General features: G+C 45.6%; 1 protein-coding gene across 1 annotated transcript in view; it reads left to right on the forward strand.

The window, feature by feature from the left end:
* Positions 1 to 19,537, forward strand: part of LOC126277967 (mucin-4-like) — a 201,480-nt gene that overhangs the window by 158,723 nt on the left and 23,220 nt on the right. The window lies entirely within an intron of this gene.

The following is a 19,537-nucleotide window of genomic DNA, read 5'->3' on the forward strand; positions in this document are numbered from 1 at the left end:
ATTTTTTATTTGTACACTCCTGGAAATGGAAAAAAGAACACATTGACACCGGTGTGTCAGACCCACCATACTTGCTCCGGACACTGCGAGAAGGCTGTACAAGCAATGATCACACGCACGGCACAGCGGACACACCAGGAACCGCGGTGTTGGCCGTCAAATGGCGCTAGCTGCGCAGCATTTGTGCACCGCCGCCGTCAGTGTCAGCCAGTTTGCCGTGGCATACGGAGCTCCATCGCAGTCTTTAACACTGGTAGCATGCCGCGACGGCGTGGACGTGAACCGTATGTGCAGTTGACGGACTTTGAGCGAGGGCATATAGTGGGCATGCGGGAGGCCGGGTGGACGTACCGCCGAATTGCTCAACGCGTGGGGCGTGAGGTCTCCACAGTACATCGATGTTGTCGCCAGTGGTCGGCGGAAGGTGCACGTGCCCGTCGACCTGGGACAGGACCGCAGCGACGCACGGATGCACGCCAAGACCGTAGGATCCTTCGCAGTGCAGTAGGGGACCGCACCGCCACTTCCCAGCAAATTAGGGACACTGTTGCTCCTGGGGTATCGGCGAGGACCATTCGCAACCGTCTCCATGAAGCTGGGCTATGGTCCCGCACACCGTTAGGCCGTCTTCCGCTCACGCCCCAACATCGTGCAGCCCGCCTCCAGTGGTGTCGCGACAGGCGTGAATGGAGGGACGAATGGAGACGTGTCGTCTTCAGCGATGAGAGTCGCTTCTGACTTGGTGCCAATGATGGTCGTATGCGTGTTTGGCGCCGTGCAGGTGAGCGCCACAATCAGGACTGCATACGACCGAGGCACACAGGGCCAACACCCGGCATCATAGTGTGGGGAGCGATCTCCTACACTGGCCGTACACCCCTGGTGATCGTCGAGGGGACACTGAATAGTGCACGGTACATCCAAACCGTCATCGAACCCATCGTTCTACCATTCCTAGACCGGCAAGGGAACTTGCTATTCCAACAGGACAATGCACGTCCGCATGTATCCCGTGCCACCCAACGTGCTCTAGAAGGTGTAAATCAACTACCCTGGCCAGCAAGATCTCCGGATCTGTCCCCCATTGAGCATGTTTGGGACTGGATGAAGCGTCATCTCAGGCGGTCTGCACGTCCAGCACGAACGCTGATCCAACTGAGGCGCCAGGTGGAAATGGCATGGCAAGCCGTTCCACAGGACTACATCCAGCATCTCTACGATCGTCTCCATGGGAGAATAGCAGCCTGCATTGCTGCGAAAGGTGGATATACACTGTACTAGTGCCGACATTGTGCATGCTCTGTTGGCTGTGTCTATGTGCCTGTGGTTCTGTCAGTGTGATCATGTGATGTATCTGACCCCAGGAATGTGTCAATAAAGTTTCCCCTTCCTGGGACAATGAATTCACGGTGTTCTTATTTCAATTTCCAGGAGTGTAGTTCATTATTGCTACTTGAGTTTAAATATTGTCGTTTTGATGTAGTGGGTAGAGCTGTGGGCGCTAGAAAATGGAGTGCCAAGTGGAGAGAACATTTCCGACGTATTCTTCTGTTTGACTTCAGTAGAGGGGTGGCAGTAGTGGAGGCGCCCGCCCCTTTACCTGAATAGTCAGCGCAATGGGTTGCCGCGGACGGGGGCCCGGGTTAGATTCCCGGCTGGGGAAGCACATTTTCACCCCTCAGGGACTGGGTGTTGTGCTGTCCTCATCATCATTTCATCCCCATTGTCGACACGCAGGTCACCCAATGTGGAGTCGCACTGAATAAGACCTCCACTTGGCGACCGAACTTCCCGACTGGGAACTTCAAATGGTTCAAATGGCTCTGAGCACTACGGGACTCAACTGCTGTGGTCATTAGTCCCCTAGAACTTAGAACTACTTAAACCTAACGACATCACACACATCGATGCCCGAGGCAGGATTCGAACCTGCGAATGTAGCGGCTGCGCGGTTCCAGACTGAAGCACCTAGAACCGATCGGCCACACCAGCCGGCTGACTGGGAACTCCCGGCAACTGCCGCCATACACTCATGCCCATTTAGCAGTGGAGGCAGTCGGAAACATTTGCGCCGCGTATGGGGATAATTCCACTGCACAAAGCACGGGAAGAAAATGGTTTTCTCGTTTTAAGGAGGATTGTTCTGACGTTAGCGACTCTCCACGTTCAGGAGCACATTCCGGATTTGATGAAGATAGCTTGTTGTTGTTGTTGTTGTTGTTATTGTTGTTGTTGTTGTCTTCAGTCCTTAGACTGGTTTGATGCAGCTCTCCATGCTACTCTATCCTGTGCAAGCTTCTTCATTTCCCAGTACCTACTGCAACCTACATCCTTCTGAATCTGCTTAGTGTACTCATCTCTCGGTCTCCCTCTACGACTTTTACCCTCCACGCTGCCCTCCAATGCTAAATTTGTGATCCCTTGATGCCTCAAAACATGTCCTACCAACCGATCCCTTCTTCTAGTCAAGTTGTGCCACAAACTTCTCTTCTCCCCAATCCTATTCAATACCTCCTCATTAGTTACGTGATCTAGCCACCTTATCTTCAGTATTCTTCTGTAGCACCACATTTCGAAAGCTTCTATTCTCTTCTTGTCCAAACTAGTTATCGTCCATGTTTCACTTCCATACATGGCTACACTCCAAACAAATACTTTCAGAAACGACTTCCTGACACTTAAATCTATATTCGATGTTAACAAATTTCTCGCTTTCCTTGCCATTGCCAGTATACATAATGTTATGCACCTGGTGGAACAGCGATGCTGTTGTGTATTACAAATTGTTTTCACGAGTGTAACCATCACTACTCCTATTGTCGGTAACTGAGATGTTTTCCAGGCGCAATCCAAGAACGACGACGAGGAAGGTTGCGTGAAGTGATGGTACCTGTACGATTGTGACCGTCCGCATTCTGCTAGACTCATATGAAGTACTATACAGGAGCTGCGTTTGGCAGTCGTTCCGCAGCCACTTTATTCACCTAATCTTCCGCCCTCGGATTTCCACTTTTTCCGCGCTCTGTCGAACAACCTCTAAGAAACTTCCTTTCCGGATGAAAATGCGCACCGAACATGGCTCGACGAGTGCTTCGCCTCAAAACCATGTGATTTCTGCAGTCTCGGAATCGAAAAGTAAACTTAACATGGCAGACTGTTATAAATAGTGAAGAAGAATATATCATTGACGACAGAAGTCTCTGCTATGTGTATCTGTTGTGTTCGATAAACTTATGAAGTACTCCGCAGCTCGTGGTCGTGCGGTAGCGTTCTCGCTTCCCACGCTCGGGTTCCCGGGTTCGATTTTCGGCGGGGTCAGGTATTTTCTCTGCCTCGTGATGACTGGGCGTTGTGTGATGTCCTTAGGTTAGTTAGGTTTAAGGTAGTTCTAAGTTCTAGGGGACTGATGACCATAGATGTTAAGTCCCATAGTGTTCAGAGCCATTTGAACTTATGAAAAGTGCTGCGAATTTATGCACCAACGCAATACTAAGAGTAGTAGTTTATACATCCGTCAATCACTTTTACAAGGATGTTGGCCGAACATGTACTGCTATTAGAGTTAAAAAAGAATGAAAAAATGATATACAGATTGTCGCAGGAGAATGGTAAATACTCAGGAGTATCGCAGGCACGCTCATTTCAAGCAGAAACTTCATAGGAACATGTGCACTATTCCGAATGGTTTCGCAGACAGAACACCTTTAACGTGCAGTGTCATTTATTATTCCGATGGCCTTAAGTACGAGTGGTTTCAATCATACTGAACAGACACGTGGTCAGTAATTCAAACATTGCTGGAAAGATACAAAATTTTGGACACTGGCGAGAAATCTTAGTGACTCCCACAGGATTCAGTTTTGAGTGCAAGGAGGTTGCAATCAGCGAGGTAGGCAGACATAGAATAAAACGTCGGAGAGGTTCGGAACATGACACATACGTGTGCGCCAATAGCCCCTCAATCTGCTGTACATTAAATGGTTCTATGTTAGAAACCATCTGGAACGGAGAATATGTCCACAAAAAGTTTTTTCTTCAAAATAGCATTCCAGTCATATCCCTGGACATTTACCATTCCTCGTGGAACGGCCTGTATACAGCCAGTTTCGCTAACAATCAAAAGTATCTGGACACCACTTAGTGGAAATTATTGTGCGGTTGTCCGTCCTCCATATTTATGACGTCTTGACCGCTGCTGCGGGCACATTCAATGAGGTCTGAATGTCTATGATGGAAATGCAGGCAAACCTTTCACGAGAGCCGAAACCAGAGAAGGTAGTGACGTAGGACGCTGGAGCCTGGGGCGAAATCGACGTTCCAACTCATCCCACATGTCTTCGATTGGGTTCAGTTTCGGACTGTGGGCAGGCCAGTCGATTTCAGGAATGCTACTTTCCACAAACCATTGCCTCACAGATGCAGCTTTACAACAGGGCGCACTGTCAAGCTGATACAGTCATCGTCTCCGAACTGTTCCGTCTTCTGGACGCACTGCATAATACTGTATGCAACTCCTGGTCTCGCGGTAGCTTTCTCGCTTCCCGCGCACGGGGTGCTGGGTTCGATTCTCGGCGGGTTCAGGGATTTTCTCTGCCTCGAGATGACTGGGTGTTGTGTGACTCGCAAGTCACCGAAGTGGCGTCACCGAAAAAGGACTTGCAATTTCGGCGGCCGAACACCCCGCATGGGGTCTCCCGGCCAACAATTCCATACGATCATTTCATTTCTTTTGAATAACGCTTCCGCAGTTAGCGTTTCCTTAAGCGCAATAAGGAGATCATACAAACAACAACCACACCTCCCCTACCACTACCATACTGTAACACCACCTCCTCTGCACTTCCTGTTGCTATGACACATGATGGCAGCTAACGTTCACCAAGCGTTCATCAAACCCATACCCTTACATCAGATGTCACAGGAATTCATCACTACAAGTTGACCTTTTCCAGTCATTCACTGCCCAGCGGTGTTTCTCTTTACGTCACCTCATTCACCGGTTAGAATACACTACAGAAATGTTCGGGTTATGAGGAGCTCTTCGACCGTTGCACTCCATTCTTTTTAACTTCCTAAGGACAGTCGTCGCGATAACTGGGCTGCTGGTAGCCCTTTGGAACCCACCAGTGATTCCTTCCTTTGATTTCATGCGCCGTTTTACGATCAACCTCCGTAATATTTATCGGTCCCTGTCCGGCAGTTCATGAGGCCTGCCTAGTCTCTCTAAGCTGTTTGTTGATTGGCGAGTGCTGTGTGCACAACGACCATATATGTGATCGCTTCCCAGTTTTGGTTATTGATAACTTGATACCAGTGTCTGAGTTTAATTTGTACAGCACTCAAGATGATCACCACATGATCAAAAATCGATTCTGCTATCAATAAAACATCAATATTGCGGCCAACGCTGACCTTCCTTTTAATTTAAGCTGTTCGTTCCTTGGCGTACTCATTTCCCAGTCACATTATCAGCAGTAGACTTTGGCAGCTTTAGAAGGGTTCAAATGTTCCTGATGGATTAATTACACGGGTGACACCCGCTAACTAGTCCGCATTCGAAGTCACTGAGCTTTCCAGAGCAATCCATTCTACTGTTACTGCATCTCTACTAAAGGCACTATAGACCCCGCCACTCTTTATACTAGCGAGTCCGCCTCTCAAGAGATCTAGTGCTCAGTTCCGCATTACATAGCGCTGTCCGGACTCTTTTAATTAGATGATGTACATAATCACAAATCTAGTTTAACAAGGTAGGGACAGGTAGCCGGCCATGTGCTTACAGTAGAAACTAGTCTTTCATTTGCCTGAAGCAATTCAGTGAAACCACGGAAAGCGCAAATCATTACGGCAGGATGTATATTGGAAACTCCATCGAATATAAGTCTCTTCAAAACAGCGCAACCTCGTTCAATTTATCCCTAGTGCACAGTACTGCTTTCTTTATACATTCTTGCAAAGAAGTTATTTCATAACGTAAAATGCTACTGCTACACTGTCCATTTCTCACCACCGTTCCATTCCGTATATTTGCTTGGTTTCCATTCTTTGCACTGCAACTTCCTGTTTGTTTGATTAAAAATTTGAACTTTCACCCCTTCATAATCAGTCAGATGTTGGCCTTATAAAACGGATAATATGTTAATATTATCCATTCCAGAGGTCTGGTATTATGTTTTCCAGAAAAGAGAAGAACGCTGTACAAAGTCTGTTGCAAAATGACAAAAATTATTATCTCGCGCTATATTTTTTTTTACCAAACCCAAAGTCTGTTCATATTAATCCTTTACTGTACAGAATGTATTGCTTAATATCTACTTTTAATTTGCCTTTTTAAATAACGTTGTGTTAGTAATAACTTTAATGTAGCTTCAGTCTAGATCATGTTCCGCCATCGTTGACAGAGCTATTAGTGCAGTGATTATCGGGGATATTTATGTAAACAACTATCTATCTATGGCTCTGAGCACTATGGGACTTAACTTCTAAGGTCATCAGTCCCCTAGAACTTAGAACTAATTAAACCTAACTAACCTAAGGACATCACATACATCCATGCCCGAGGCAGGATTCGAACCTGCGACCGTAGCGGTCTCGCGGTTCCAGACTGTAGCGCCTAGAACCGCTCGGCGACCCTGGCCGGCTATGTACACAACTGTTCGCTACAAGTGCATACATAGTGAGTTCCATTGTCCATTCGCAGTAATGTGACCACCTACCAAAAGCCTGAATCACCACGTTCTGCAGAGCGTACCCTGCAAGACGCGCAGGAAGAAAGTTATGGATTTTCTGGAAGGTAGCGACAGGGATGAGGAGTCATGCCGACTCCGGTGATGTTGCCATCTACGCCAGATTCCTCGATTGAGGCTACATGGCACGTACAGCTCGATCGAGGTTGCGCCACACGGATTATCGACTGGGTTTAGATCCGGGGTATTTGGTGGCTAGCAAGCACTCCGTCTTGAGGACATAAGTGACCCATCGGGACCATCCGACCCCCGTGTCATCCTCAATGAGATAGCGGAGAGGAGGGCCGTGTGGTCAGCACACCGCTCTCCCGGTCGTTATGATGGTTTTCTTTGACCGGAGCCGCGATTATTCGGTCACATAGCTCCTCAGTTGGCATCACAAGGCTGAGTGCCCCCCCGAAAAATGGCAACAGCGTATGACTGCCCGGATGGTCACCCATCCAAGTGCCGGCCACGCCCGACAGCGCTTAACTTCGGTGATATGACGGGAACCGGGGTATACACTGCGGCAAGGCCGTCGCCATTTGGTGGCTAGGGGAGTGCGGCAAACTCATCCTGGTACTCTTCGAACAATGCACGTACACTGCGAGCTTTGCGACATCTTGCAATGTCCTGCTTGTAGATGCCATCGTGTCGAGAAAAAACAAACTGCATGTTGGGGTGCACATGGTCTGCAAGGAGGAATGCCCACTTGCGTTGATCCACTGTGCCTTCCAGAATCACGAGAAAACCTAAGGTATGACACGAAAACATTACACATGCCATAACGCTCCCTCCTCCAGCATACACTCTTCCGACGTGAGGGTTGTTTGCATTCACGTTTCACGCTGTACACGCCAACGGCCATTTGTCCGATAGCGCATGAAAAGCGATTCATCTGCAATGGCCACTTGTCGCCACACAGTGGTAGTATAGTTGCAGCCCTCGTCGCCAATGAACGGCAGTCAGCATGCGCACATGAGCCAGATGCCTGCTACGGAGGCCCATAAGCAGCAACGTTCGCGAACGGTCGTAGAGGAGACACTGCTGGCAGTCCATTAGTTCACCTGGCGGCCAGTTGCTCAACTCGCCGTACACATCTCCGCAGCCATCACTCAGCCACGTCATCCATGGCCCGTGCGCAGTCGCCTCGGCACCAGTTTTCGATACTACTACACTACTTGCCATTAAAATTACTACATCAAGAAGAAATGCAGATGATAAACGGGTATTCATTGGACAAATATATTATACTAGAACTGACATGTGATTACATTTTTACGCAATGTGGGTGCATAGATCCTGAGAAATCAGTACCCAGAACAAACACCTCAGGCCGTAATAACGGCCTTGATACGTCTGGGCATTGAGTCAAACAGAGCTTGGATGGTGGGTACAGGTACAGCTGCCCATGCAGCTTCAACACGATAGCACAGTTCATCAAGAGTAGTGACTGGCTTATTGAGACGAGCCAGTTGCTCGGCCACCATTCGCCAGACGTTTTCAATTGGTGAGAGATCTGGAGAATGTGCTGGTCAGGGCAGCAGTCGAACATTTTCTGTATCCAGAAAGGCCCGTACAGGACCTGCAACATTCGGTCGTGCATTCTCGTGTTGAAATGCAGGGTTTCGCAGGGATCGAATGAAGGGTACAGCCACGGGTCGTAACTCACCTGAAATGTAACGTCCACTGTTCAAAGTGCCGTCAATGCGAACAAGAGGTGACCGAGACGTGTAACCAATGGCACCCCATACCATCACGCCGGGTGATACGCCAGTATGGCGATGACGAATACTCGCTTCCAATTTGCGTTCGCCGCGAAGTCGCCCAACACGGATGCGACCAACATGATGTTGTAAACAGTACCTGGATTCATCCGAAAAACTGACGTTTTGCCATTCGTGCACAAAGGTTCGTCTTTGAGTACACCACCGCAGGCGCTCCTGTCTATGATGCAGCGTCAAGGGTAACTCCAGCCATGGTCTCCGAGCTGATAGTCCCTGCTGCTGCAAACGTCGTTGAACTGTGCCTGTAGATGGTTGTTGTCTTGCAAACATCCCCATCTGCTGACTAAGGAGACGTGGCTGCACGATCCGTCATAGCCATGCAGATAAGGTGCCTGTCATCTCGACTTCTAGTGATACGAGGCCGTTGGGAAGTAGCACGGCGTTCCGTATTACCTTCCTGAACCCACCGATTCCATATTCTGTTAACAGTCGTTGGATCTCGACCAGTGCGAGCAGCATTGTCGAGATACGATAAACCGAAATCCTGATCGGCTACAATCCGGCCTTTATCAAAGGCATTTCTCCTCTTTACACGAGGCATCACAACTACGTTTCACCAGGCAACGCCGGTCAACTGCTGTTTGTGTATGAGAAATCGGTTGGAAACTTTCCTCATATCAGCACTTTGTAGGAGTCGCCACCGGCGCCAGCCTTGTGTGAATGCTCTGAAAAGCTAATCATTTACATATCACAGCCTCTTCTTCCTGTCGGTTAAATTTCTCGTCTGTAGCTCGTCATCTTCGTGGTGTAGAAATTTTAATGGCCAGTAGTGTAGTTTCCTATGCCCGGTATAGTAACCATGGGGCGCGCGGACAGTACACAAACCTCGCCGTTTCGGAAATGTTTCCATCCCTGGTCCGAAAGCCGGTGACAGTGACCTTTTGGGCGTCATATAAATGGCTCTGTTTTGCATTATGAAAAGAATTATACTGGTGTCCTCCCCCTCCCCTCCCGCCACGACACTACATACACTCCACTATTAGTGTTGCTACCTGCCGTCTGAGTGTGGTTATTGAACGTTAATGTCGAACATAGGCGGTGGTCACGTTAATGTGACTGCATCTTGCAAAATCCCCATTTGCTTTAAACAGATCTCTGCAATAACTTCAATTGCTAGAATTGGTTCCCATAGTGATTGTCATTTTCAGTAATTGAAAAACTGTCATATTTGGTGCATTTGTTTACCATGAAAGAAATACACACCTAAGAACTGACTGAACATTTCAATAGCACGTAACTAAAAGACACTGGCTGTTACACACTGATAATAGGACACGATGCTGAAATCTAGTTAGGAAACTGCATTACGAGCGCCTCCATACGACAGCAGCACACAGTTCTTCAATTTAAAGTTCACGGATAGACACGTCTGCATACGGTACAAACTAACGCCGTCAACCAAGAACTCGTGGTGTCGCTCTCTGTCGGTGGTTATCACTACAGATCACGCGACGTAGTGATGAATTCATCTACACAATATTTCGTGCTACATGAAAAAAAAACCTAACTGCATGTGTTTCAAGCAACTTGGGAACACTACGCTACCCGTTTAACATGCCCTTTCCAACCAGAATCTAACCTCGATTTTTATTTCACTTTCGAATATTTGCCAGTTAGAAGTGTTTTCAATGCAGGGTACCACGGCGATCAAAGCATTCAACAGCTGATGAGCAGTTCGCCCTGTAAATGCAAGACAGCCGTCTGTAGATGAACAAAACGTTCGCAGTCGGTGAACGTACGAAACAATACAATGCGTTAAAGAAAAATGTCCTCAAGTTAATGGTTGTTAGCAGTTTTGTAATATATCTTAACCATTATTAAACACTTAAGTCCTTAAAAATTTTGCCAGTTAGTTTTTTTTCAGCCTAAAGTTTTGGTTTGGTGCTAAAGTTTGTTGGGATATTCGCAAAATGTGGTCTCGCTCAGGGGCAATTGTCCCAGACGCTCAAGAGGAGGTTTTGAAACAACTGCGACATTTTTTTGACTTGTTGTAAGCGGCTGTAAGCCATCTGCCATGACTAACAGTTTAGCCTCCTTCACACTTCGACATCAGAGATACGCCAGAAGAAACGAGAACGTTTACCCGTAAGGTGTTATAAGTAGTAGTTCGATAGGGATAGTGCACGTAGTCTGAAACAATATTATGATTTTAAAACATTTTTGTCGAAATAATGAGCCGGATATTATTTACGAAAGCGAACACGTACTAAGGCTGCATAAACAGTAATTTATGAATCTACAAAATTTTAATGTTTATAAACTTTTCATCACAATATGTGAACGGAGAAGGCTTCACAGTTGCCAATTTTGCCTTTATTACATTACCGCTGCTACGAATGCCACTAATTTTCTTAATGTAATTATTAAGAAAAATAGTTGCTACTTTCACTATGGGGTATAATATCCTCTCGTTTCATTATCAGTAAGACTTCATAAAGAGCTTCTAAAATAAAACTTTCTCTTTTGTACCCAGTGAGGGCCGATTTTGTCACTAAATTTCTTTGGAAAGAACCTTTCATTAAGTATTTACATGCGTTTCAGATAGAAGGTTGGTAATTTTCAAGTAATCAAAAAGAAATGCGTGTATGATATCATTATCACGGTAGTGCAATCTTCCCTTGGCAGTCGACCTTTTAAGTTCATTTTCTGATTATGGTACTTTATACAGCACTGAAATATAAAACTCTTCACATCTGAGTACTTCCAATATAATACATTGACAAATACATGTGTGTAAACAGAGTTCATTTTATACTCAAGTTCTCGTGGTATTTACCTGGTAACATCTGGTTTGCATTAAGTCAAATGACTGCACAAGCAGTAGATGTAATATGACTGTACTCTCTGTATAGTTAATAATACTCTACGCTGTTATACACTACATATGCCTTTGAAGAAGAAATGGTTGTCCTAACTTGAATTACATTTCCAATTAGCAATTGAACTGAATGTTAATTATCATTTAGGCAAAAGACAAGTGATTCGCGTTCCCTAAACTGAAACACACACACACACACACACACACACACACACACACACACACACACCTGGAGCCAATAAATGGGATGTTAAAGATGCCGACCTTCCACTAGAATTTTGTATAACGTCGAAGTGGTAGCGATGGAATACGAGCACACAATTGTGAATTGACTGATAACAGATAACCGTTCCGCTGTAACGTAGACATTAGTCTAATGCGTTAATGCGGAACCGATTCACGCTGAAAAAGAAATTGGCCACCAGGTACAAATCTGTGACTGCTGGGAAGACGTATAGAAATGATTAGGAACGAGACATGGAAAGGAGGTCAAACAACTGAGAAGGCCTAACGTTGATTTTATTATTAACCGCCGCAAACACAGTGTGTTCAATATGTGCACCAGAGACGTTGAAAAGATGCTGTACAGTGACAGATTTGCACTTGGTCATCAAAATTGGAAATAATTTTTTTTCAGTGTAAATTTGTTCCGCTTTAAGGCATTAGCATATCTACCAAGTGCCACACGATAATTGCAGCTACTGCCTTAATTACAACCAGTCGGTACTTATAGCAGTAGAATCGATGGTAGCCAAAGTTAATATTCAAGTACAGAAGGATTTATTTTTGCTCATGGTGTTCTCTCTTTTTCTGCCTCATCCTACCGCACACACACGCAGTTTTCACAGCGTTTAGTTTTGTATTTTATGGTATGTTCACATTTATTGACTGCTTTACTTTGTTATGTTACAATTATGCTGTTAAACATGACACTTACTCTGCTTATGCACCTCTCTCTGATGTGTAATACGTTTTTCAAGCTTGTTCATCGCTACCGTATTCTCTTTAATGATACAGTTTGAAGCATAGGCATACAAGAGATGAGGAAAGGGGGGAGGGCGAAAATAGGCCTTTGTCGCCTCCTGGGAAGTGGGGTATACACTTCGCATTCATTTCATAATGATGTCGTACCCTGGAAATCATTTTCAGTTGTTATAGAAAACTGCAGCTTCACAAATAGGACTCAGTTTTTTTTCTTAGTTTTTTCACGGCAAATTATGCCTTTTCCCTTGACGCGTCGACTGCTTTGGTGCTGTCAGCTGGCCTGCAATCAAGACGGATGCAAACCTGTACTGAGCTTTTCCAAAATAGAATCACCCAACTTTTACGTGACGGTTGGTCGTACACCCTTTGTCAAGCTGCAGAAAGGTTTCTTTCCGATCCCCGATGCAGAGTATGACATCAATTGCCAGGACACCATCGATCATCTCGCCAGAGGTACACAGACTTGGTATTCTTTTACCTGGCCAATAGCCATTCCCCAACAGGAGACACCCTCTCATTACCATGCAATACAGGAGATAGGAGTCAGGTGAGACATTGGCGGAAATAAAGCTACGTGAGGTCTGCTTGGGTAGCTCAGTTGGCAGAGCACTTGCATGGAAAGGCAAAGGTTCCGAGTTAGATTCTCAGTCCGGCACACAGATTTGATCTACTGGGAAGTTTCATATCAGGGCACATTCTGCTGCCAAAGTAAAATTTCATTCTAGAACACAGTAACAGAGTGCCTTTTGTCGTGTGCAAAAACAAAACACTCAATCATTAGCTAAGGCTACAATCAATTTTACACTATGCGATCAAAAGTATCCGGACGCCTGGTTGAAAATGTTATAAATGTTCGTGACGCCCTCCATCGGTAATGCTGGAATATAGTGTTGGCCCACCCTTAGCCTTGATGAGTGCTTGCACTTTCGCAGCCATAAATTCAGTCAAGTGCTGTAAGGTTTCTTGGGGAATGGAAGTCCATTCTTCACGGAGTACTGCACTGAGGAGCGGTATCGATGTCGGTCGGTGAAGCCTGGCATGAAGTCGGCGTTCCAAAACATCCCAACGGTGTTCTATAGGGTTCAGGTCAGGACTCTGTGCAGGTAAGTCCATTACAGGGATGTTACTGTCGCGTAACCACTCCGCTACAAGCCGTGCAATTTGAACAGGTGCTCTATCGTGTTGAAAGATGCATCGTCATCCCCAAATTGCTCTTCAACAGCGGGAAGCAAGAAGATGCATAAAACATCCATGTAGACCTCTGCTGTGATACTGCCACGCAAAACAACAAGGGGTTCAAGTCCCCTCCACGAAAAACACGACCACACCATAACACCACCGCCTCCGAGCCGGCCGGTGTGGCCGTGCGGTTCTAGGCGCTTCTGTCTGGAACCGCGTGGCCGCTACGGTTGCAGTTTCGAATCCTGCCTCGGGCATGGATGTGTGTGATGTCCTTAGGTTAGTTAGGTTTAAGTAGTTCTAAGTTCTAGGGGACTGATGACCACAGTTGTTAAGTCCCATAGTGCTCAGCGCCATTTGAACCATTTGAACCGCCTCCGAATTTTACTGTTGGCACTACACACGCTGACAGATGATGTTCACTGGGCACTCGCCACACCCACATACTGCCATCGAATCGCCACATTGTGTACCGTGATTGTCACTCCACACATCGTTTTTCCACAGTTCAAACGTCCAACGTTTATATTCCTTACACCAATCGAGGCGTCGTTTGGCATTTACCGGCGTGATGTGTGGCTTGTGAGCAGCTGCTTGATCACGAAATCCAAGTTTTCTCACCTCCCGCCTAACTGTCATAGTACTTCCAGTGAACCGTGATGCAGTTTGGAATTCCTGTGCGATGGTCTGGATAGATGTCTGCTATTACACATTACGACCCTCTTCAACCGTCAGTGGTCTCTGTCAGTCAACAGACGAGGTCGGCTTGTACGCTTTTGTGCTGTACGTGTCCCTTCACGTTTCCACTTCAGTATCACATCGGAAACAGTGGACCTAGGGTTGTTTAGGAGTGTGGAATGACACAAGCCATTTGAACCATTTGATTAAAGGAGATACTGAAGAAAATGTTGGTCGTGTACTGTAGGCGTGGTCATCTAAGCTTCTTCGGAATGAAAAAATGTCATTTTCGACGCTGAAAAGGAGGAAACGTTCGATACAAAGACGAAATTGGCTGAGTCCTAGACTGTTAGGAGTTGGTTGTGAAGGCCAGTTTGAGAGTGTCTTTGGGATTCAAAATGGCTCACCGAGCGAGGTGGCGCAGTGGTTAGCACACTGGACTCGCATTCGGGAGGACGACGGTTCAATACCGCGTCCGGCCATCCTGATTTAGGTTTTCTGTGATTTCCCTAGGTCACTCCAGGCAAATGCCGGGATGGCTCCTTTAAAAGGGCACGGCCGCCTTCCTTCCCCCTCCTTCCCTAATCCGAGCTTGTGCTCCTTCTCTAATGACCTCATTGTCGACGGAACGTTAAACACCAATATCCTCCTCCTCCAAAATGGTTCAAATGGCTCTGAGCACTACAGGACTTAACATCAGAGGTCACCAGTCCCCTAGAACTTAGAACCACTTAAACCTAACTAACCTAAGGACATCACACACACCCATGCCCGAGACAGGATTCGAACCTGCGACCGTAACGGCCACGCGGTTCCAGACTGAAGCGCCTAGGGCTACAGCTCTTTTGAGAAACGATCAGTTTTACGTATCTCATGCAAAATCTAGTCCTTGGATCAGAACACGTTTTCCATCTCGCCAAATCAGTTACATAAATTTCTGCGGAAATCTATGGTCTAATCATGGCCTTGCAATACGAAAAGCGGTTTAAATAAGCAAATAAAATCATCAGAACATCCACATTTTTGTGCTTTTCATTTATAAGTTTGTTAAATTTCATTTTGGCTTAACGTTTCAAGTATGTAAGTAAACGTCTTCTTTGCCCATAGTGCTCTTTGAAGACCCTGTTGATACATGTTAATCCTCCACGAACTTCTTAATTGTAAGATAAAAACAATAGTCTTAGGACCCTCAATGGTTAAAAAAACTATGTAATGTTTCAAATGCTTACGACTTCTTCTGGTATTGTTTCACTCTCCACATTCGACAGCTCCGTAACAAAGCGCCCACGCTGCATTATCGTTATTAGCTGTACAGTGTCATTGCTTAGCTTGCCTTATCTCTCTGCTTATAACGTCTGTCCGCAACAACCTCAATACACATCAGCAAACATTGACTCTAAGGTGTCACTGACGAGTCAGTGCAAGTAGCAGTCCTCCAATTGCTTCACGGTCATGGAGTAGATTAGTGTCATCAGCAAATGGAAAGATTACGGGAATGTCGTGCTGGTGTTTGCATGGGGTGACTGTCAAAATTCTGTCACGTTATGTAATCGCTGACAGCTTGTCAAGCTTTAACAGCGAAGAACTACATGCTGTGTGACATCTGTTCTTTATAACACACATGATCCGTCAACTGACGCTTATTATCCTTTTATTATGAAACCTTCATTATAGGACTGGATACATGCTGCGTTACATATTTTATGTGTATTTTATTATCTGCCATTTTCCTCCCACAGCCAAGATACTCCTGGATGCCGTGGCAGATGCATCGCTAACTTGTTCCTTCGTCTTTTACAGCCTTCGTTTCTTACTAAATCTTTTTAATAATCCTTCATTTTGTACTTTATTTACATTGAATTTTTCAAAGGTTATTCGACAGCACTATACGCTGTACAATACGATATACTTTGTATTACTAAAACCTTTCACATTGAAATTCTGAATCACCTGTTCGTGTTCGACGTGGATGCGTGACTTCATTTGAATTCATTGGATTCTCTCTCTGTATTAAGAATTAAATCGGATGTTTAGGCCTTTATCCTAACACAACTTCCTTCTTAGAATACACAACGCCGCAGCTAATAACGTAGTAGTACGAAAAAGTCCAGCTCTAGCATTGCTCATACAGGTATAATTTTTTACGTTTAGCAGTGTATTTTACTTATTCTTTTAACAGCTGGTTATTATTTGCAGTGCCATCGCATATCTACTATCGATAACCATACATACACCAGATTTAAAAAATAATAAACAAAAATAAATAACTACCGATGAAAAGTATCCTGACACCAAATGTAATTCGGAATTGACCACTAGACGTCATGAGAGGCAGACGCGACACCGGTGTAAGAGGAGACGAGGAACATTGTGTTGTCAGCAGGGGACTAACTACAGGATGGGTCAGTCAGTGACTTCGAATGCGCTCATCATAAGAATAAACATGATGTAAACTTTACACCATGTATTTTCCGCGTTTGCTGGAATCTCATTTGATTTGGCTTCAAGTGGATCGGATACCGAGCTGTCTCGAGTACAGTCAAGTATGATAATAACAATGCCTTTTGTGCTGTGCGTTACGCGCTCATCGACTGAGTGATACGGGGTCAGATATTTTCTCTGCCTCGTGATGACTGGGTGTTGTGTGCTGTCCTTAGGTTAGTTAGGTTTAAGTAGTTCTAAGTTCTAGGGGACTGATGACCATAGATGTTAAGTCCCATAGTGCTCAGAGTCATTTGAACCATTTTGACTGATTGATAATGCAGGACAACAGCTCTACGGGCGCATTAAACTTCGCCAGCACTGCCTAGCCAGCTGGTCCAACTAACCTGCAGTGATGTGAGCAGTTGCAGTTAACAATGTAGCTGAAATTTCATTTAATTTTTAAAGAGAACGAAATAATTTTCGCCAAAATTCCAGCAATACCATGCAATGATTAGAGCACCAGACGGAAAGCATAACATGCTCTCGTTCTTACCTACCGTTGTACTGTAATTAAAAACAACAGCGATGAAAATTCCTAACTTAAAAATCGGGCAGTATCTCTACCGAGATACGTGTGACACAAAAGCGTACTGCAGGGATTTCACTGTACAGCTAAATATTGATGCCACTGAAGTTACTACAGTCAGTCGTCTGGTAATTCTGACCTCCTTTCATATCCGAATGCGAGAAATACATTTCAGTACTGAAACTGTCATGTCTCACGTTGATAAACGAGTCTGTGAGCAATAGAAACCACGAAGCCAACCAATCGCGACACTCTCTCCTCTTCTTTTACGGCGTGTCGTTCTGTATCCCGCCAGCGTTCGGCACTGACGTGTTTCGAAGCTTTCTACGGTAGTTCCAGTACGTCTGTCAGCTTAAACGTCTTGTTATTTCTCGTGACAAATCCCGTAACTTCGCTCCAGATCAATTCCGGGTTCATGTAGTAGTGGTGCGGTGGCAACCGTAAAAATAAAGCATTTAAATGGTGTGCTCAGTGCTGTGAAAATGATTGTCCTCCATACTTCTAATCTGCTTCGTGTGAGACCTCATCTGTGCCATAAAACGGTGGACATAGTCCAAATAAAGAGTATTTAACTATCATTTTGTCCTAAAACTTTAATTTGTGGTGTTTTGTTAATTTAAACAACCTTTGTTAACAATCTTTTATAAAACAGCGATAATTAAGAGTTTATATTCTCAATTAATTTCCAATTAATTGGCATTTTGCATGCAATGTATAATTAGAAACAAGGATACGTGCATTTTAATTAAAATAATGATTATACGCGTTTTAATTAGCATATATTTGATGAATTTGACATTTAAAAGCTGCAGGTATTCCAAATTTGAAGAAAGAACAGGCAAAGCGATATTTCAACCTTCGATAAAGGGATTAAGTCTGGATTACCATTCTATTACGCTACCGATTCAGCTAACCATTCAGCATTCAAAAGGTCCTTAACTTTTTCTCTGAAAACTTGTGAAAAACTCTGAGAACAACCTGTTTCTCGCCACCTTTTTAGGCGTTCCACCATTGAGGAGGAAGCAGGGCCATATATTTTCGCACTACCTGTTAACACCTTGACAATCAGAGCAGAATAGTACAGAAACTGTGCCCGAACACAATTTTTTAAAACAAACAGTACATCGTTGAAATAGGATTAAGAAAAACGTTGATGGTGTCATACATTCTAATATGTTAAAGTTTCATTTGCCTTTACAGAGTCATAATATATCGAATACATAAGTAGGAATACTTCCAAAAGCGTAACAACATCACTTTGCGTGTGCATCGCCTTCTGACCAATCGCCGGCCGTGGTGGTCTCGCGGTTCTAGGCGCGCAGTCCGGAACCGTGCGACTGCTACGGTCGCAGGTTCGAATCCTGCCTCGGGCATGGATGTGTGTGATGTCCTTATGTTAGTTAGGTTTAAGTAGTTCTAAGTTCTAGGGGACTAATGACCACAGCAGTTGAGTCCCATAGTGCTCAGAGCCATTTGAACCATTCTGACCAATCATCGCGTTTGTGTTTGTTTACATCAGGTTTATTTATTTGAAAACGAAGTATAGTCATTTATAGTGATGTGGGGCGGCTCTAAGCACTATGGGACTTAACGTCTGAGGTCATCAGTCCCCTAGAACTTAGAACCACTTAAACCTAACTAACCTAAGGACATAACACACATCCATGCCCGAGGCAGGATTCGAACCTGCGACCGCAGTGGTCGCGCGGTTCCAGACTGAAGCGCCTAGAACTGCTCGGCCACTTCGGCCGGCGACGTGAGATGAGCGAGGCCGCTACAGTGCGCAAGTGGCGGAGTGGCGGATTGTGGGGGCGGTGGCGGTGGTGCTGGCAAGATGTGACTAGGAAAACTCCGCTGTAAGATAGGACATATTTTATACATCTTGGATTAAAATTCTGGAGCGCTGCGTCGCCGCTTAATTCGCCCGGTGCAGGCACGTGGTGTACCATTGATGGCGATGACGACAGAATGCCGCGGTGGTGGGACGGCCGTTCGACGCCCGCCTCCTGCTTTGCTGACACTGTTTACCTCTCTCTGCAGCGCGTGCCTGAGCTAACATTAAGCAGCCCTGAGTGAGCAGTGTCAGCGACGCGCACGTCCGCTGAATACCCGTACGCGGCCGCCGCTACTGGGTCAGAAGCTCGCCCTGGTGTGGAAAGATGGAGGACGGCGCTACTTACCACCCTGACTGCGAACTGCTGTCATCCAGTTCAGAAGTTCGGTGCTGCTGAGGCGTCCGGAGACGACTCCCCTTTGTGCCAGTACACTGGTTGCAGGCACGTACATATCAAAACCTCATTGTCACGACGTGTGGAAATATACAGCAGGTTGGCCAGTCTGTTGGGTGGTCTTTCTG

Source organism: Schistocerca gregaria, chromosome 6 (assembly GCF_023897955.1).
Source record: "Schistocerca gregaria isolate iqSchGreg1 chromosome 6, iqSchGreg1.2, whole genome shotgun sequence".
Lineage (NCBI taxonomy): Eukaryota > Metazoa > Arthropoda > Insecta > Orthoptera > Acrididae > Schistocerca > Schistocerca gregaria.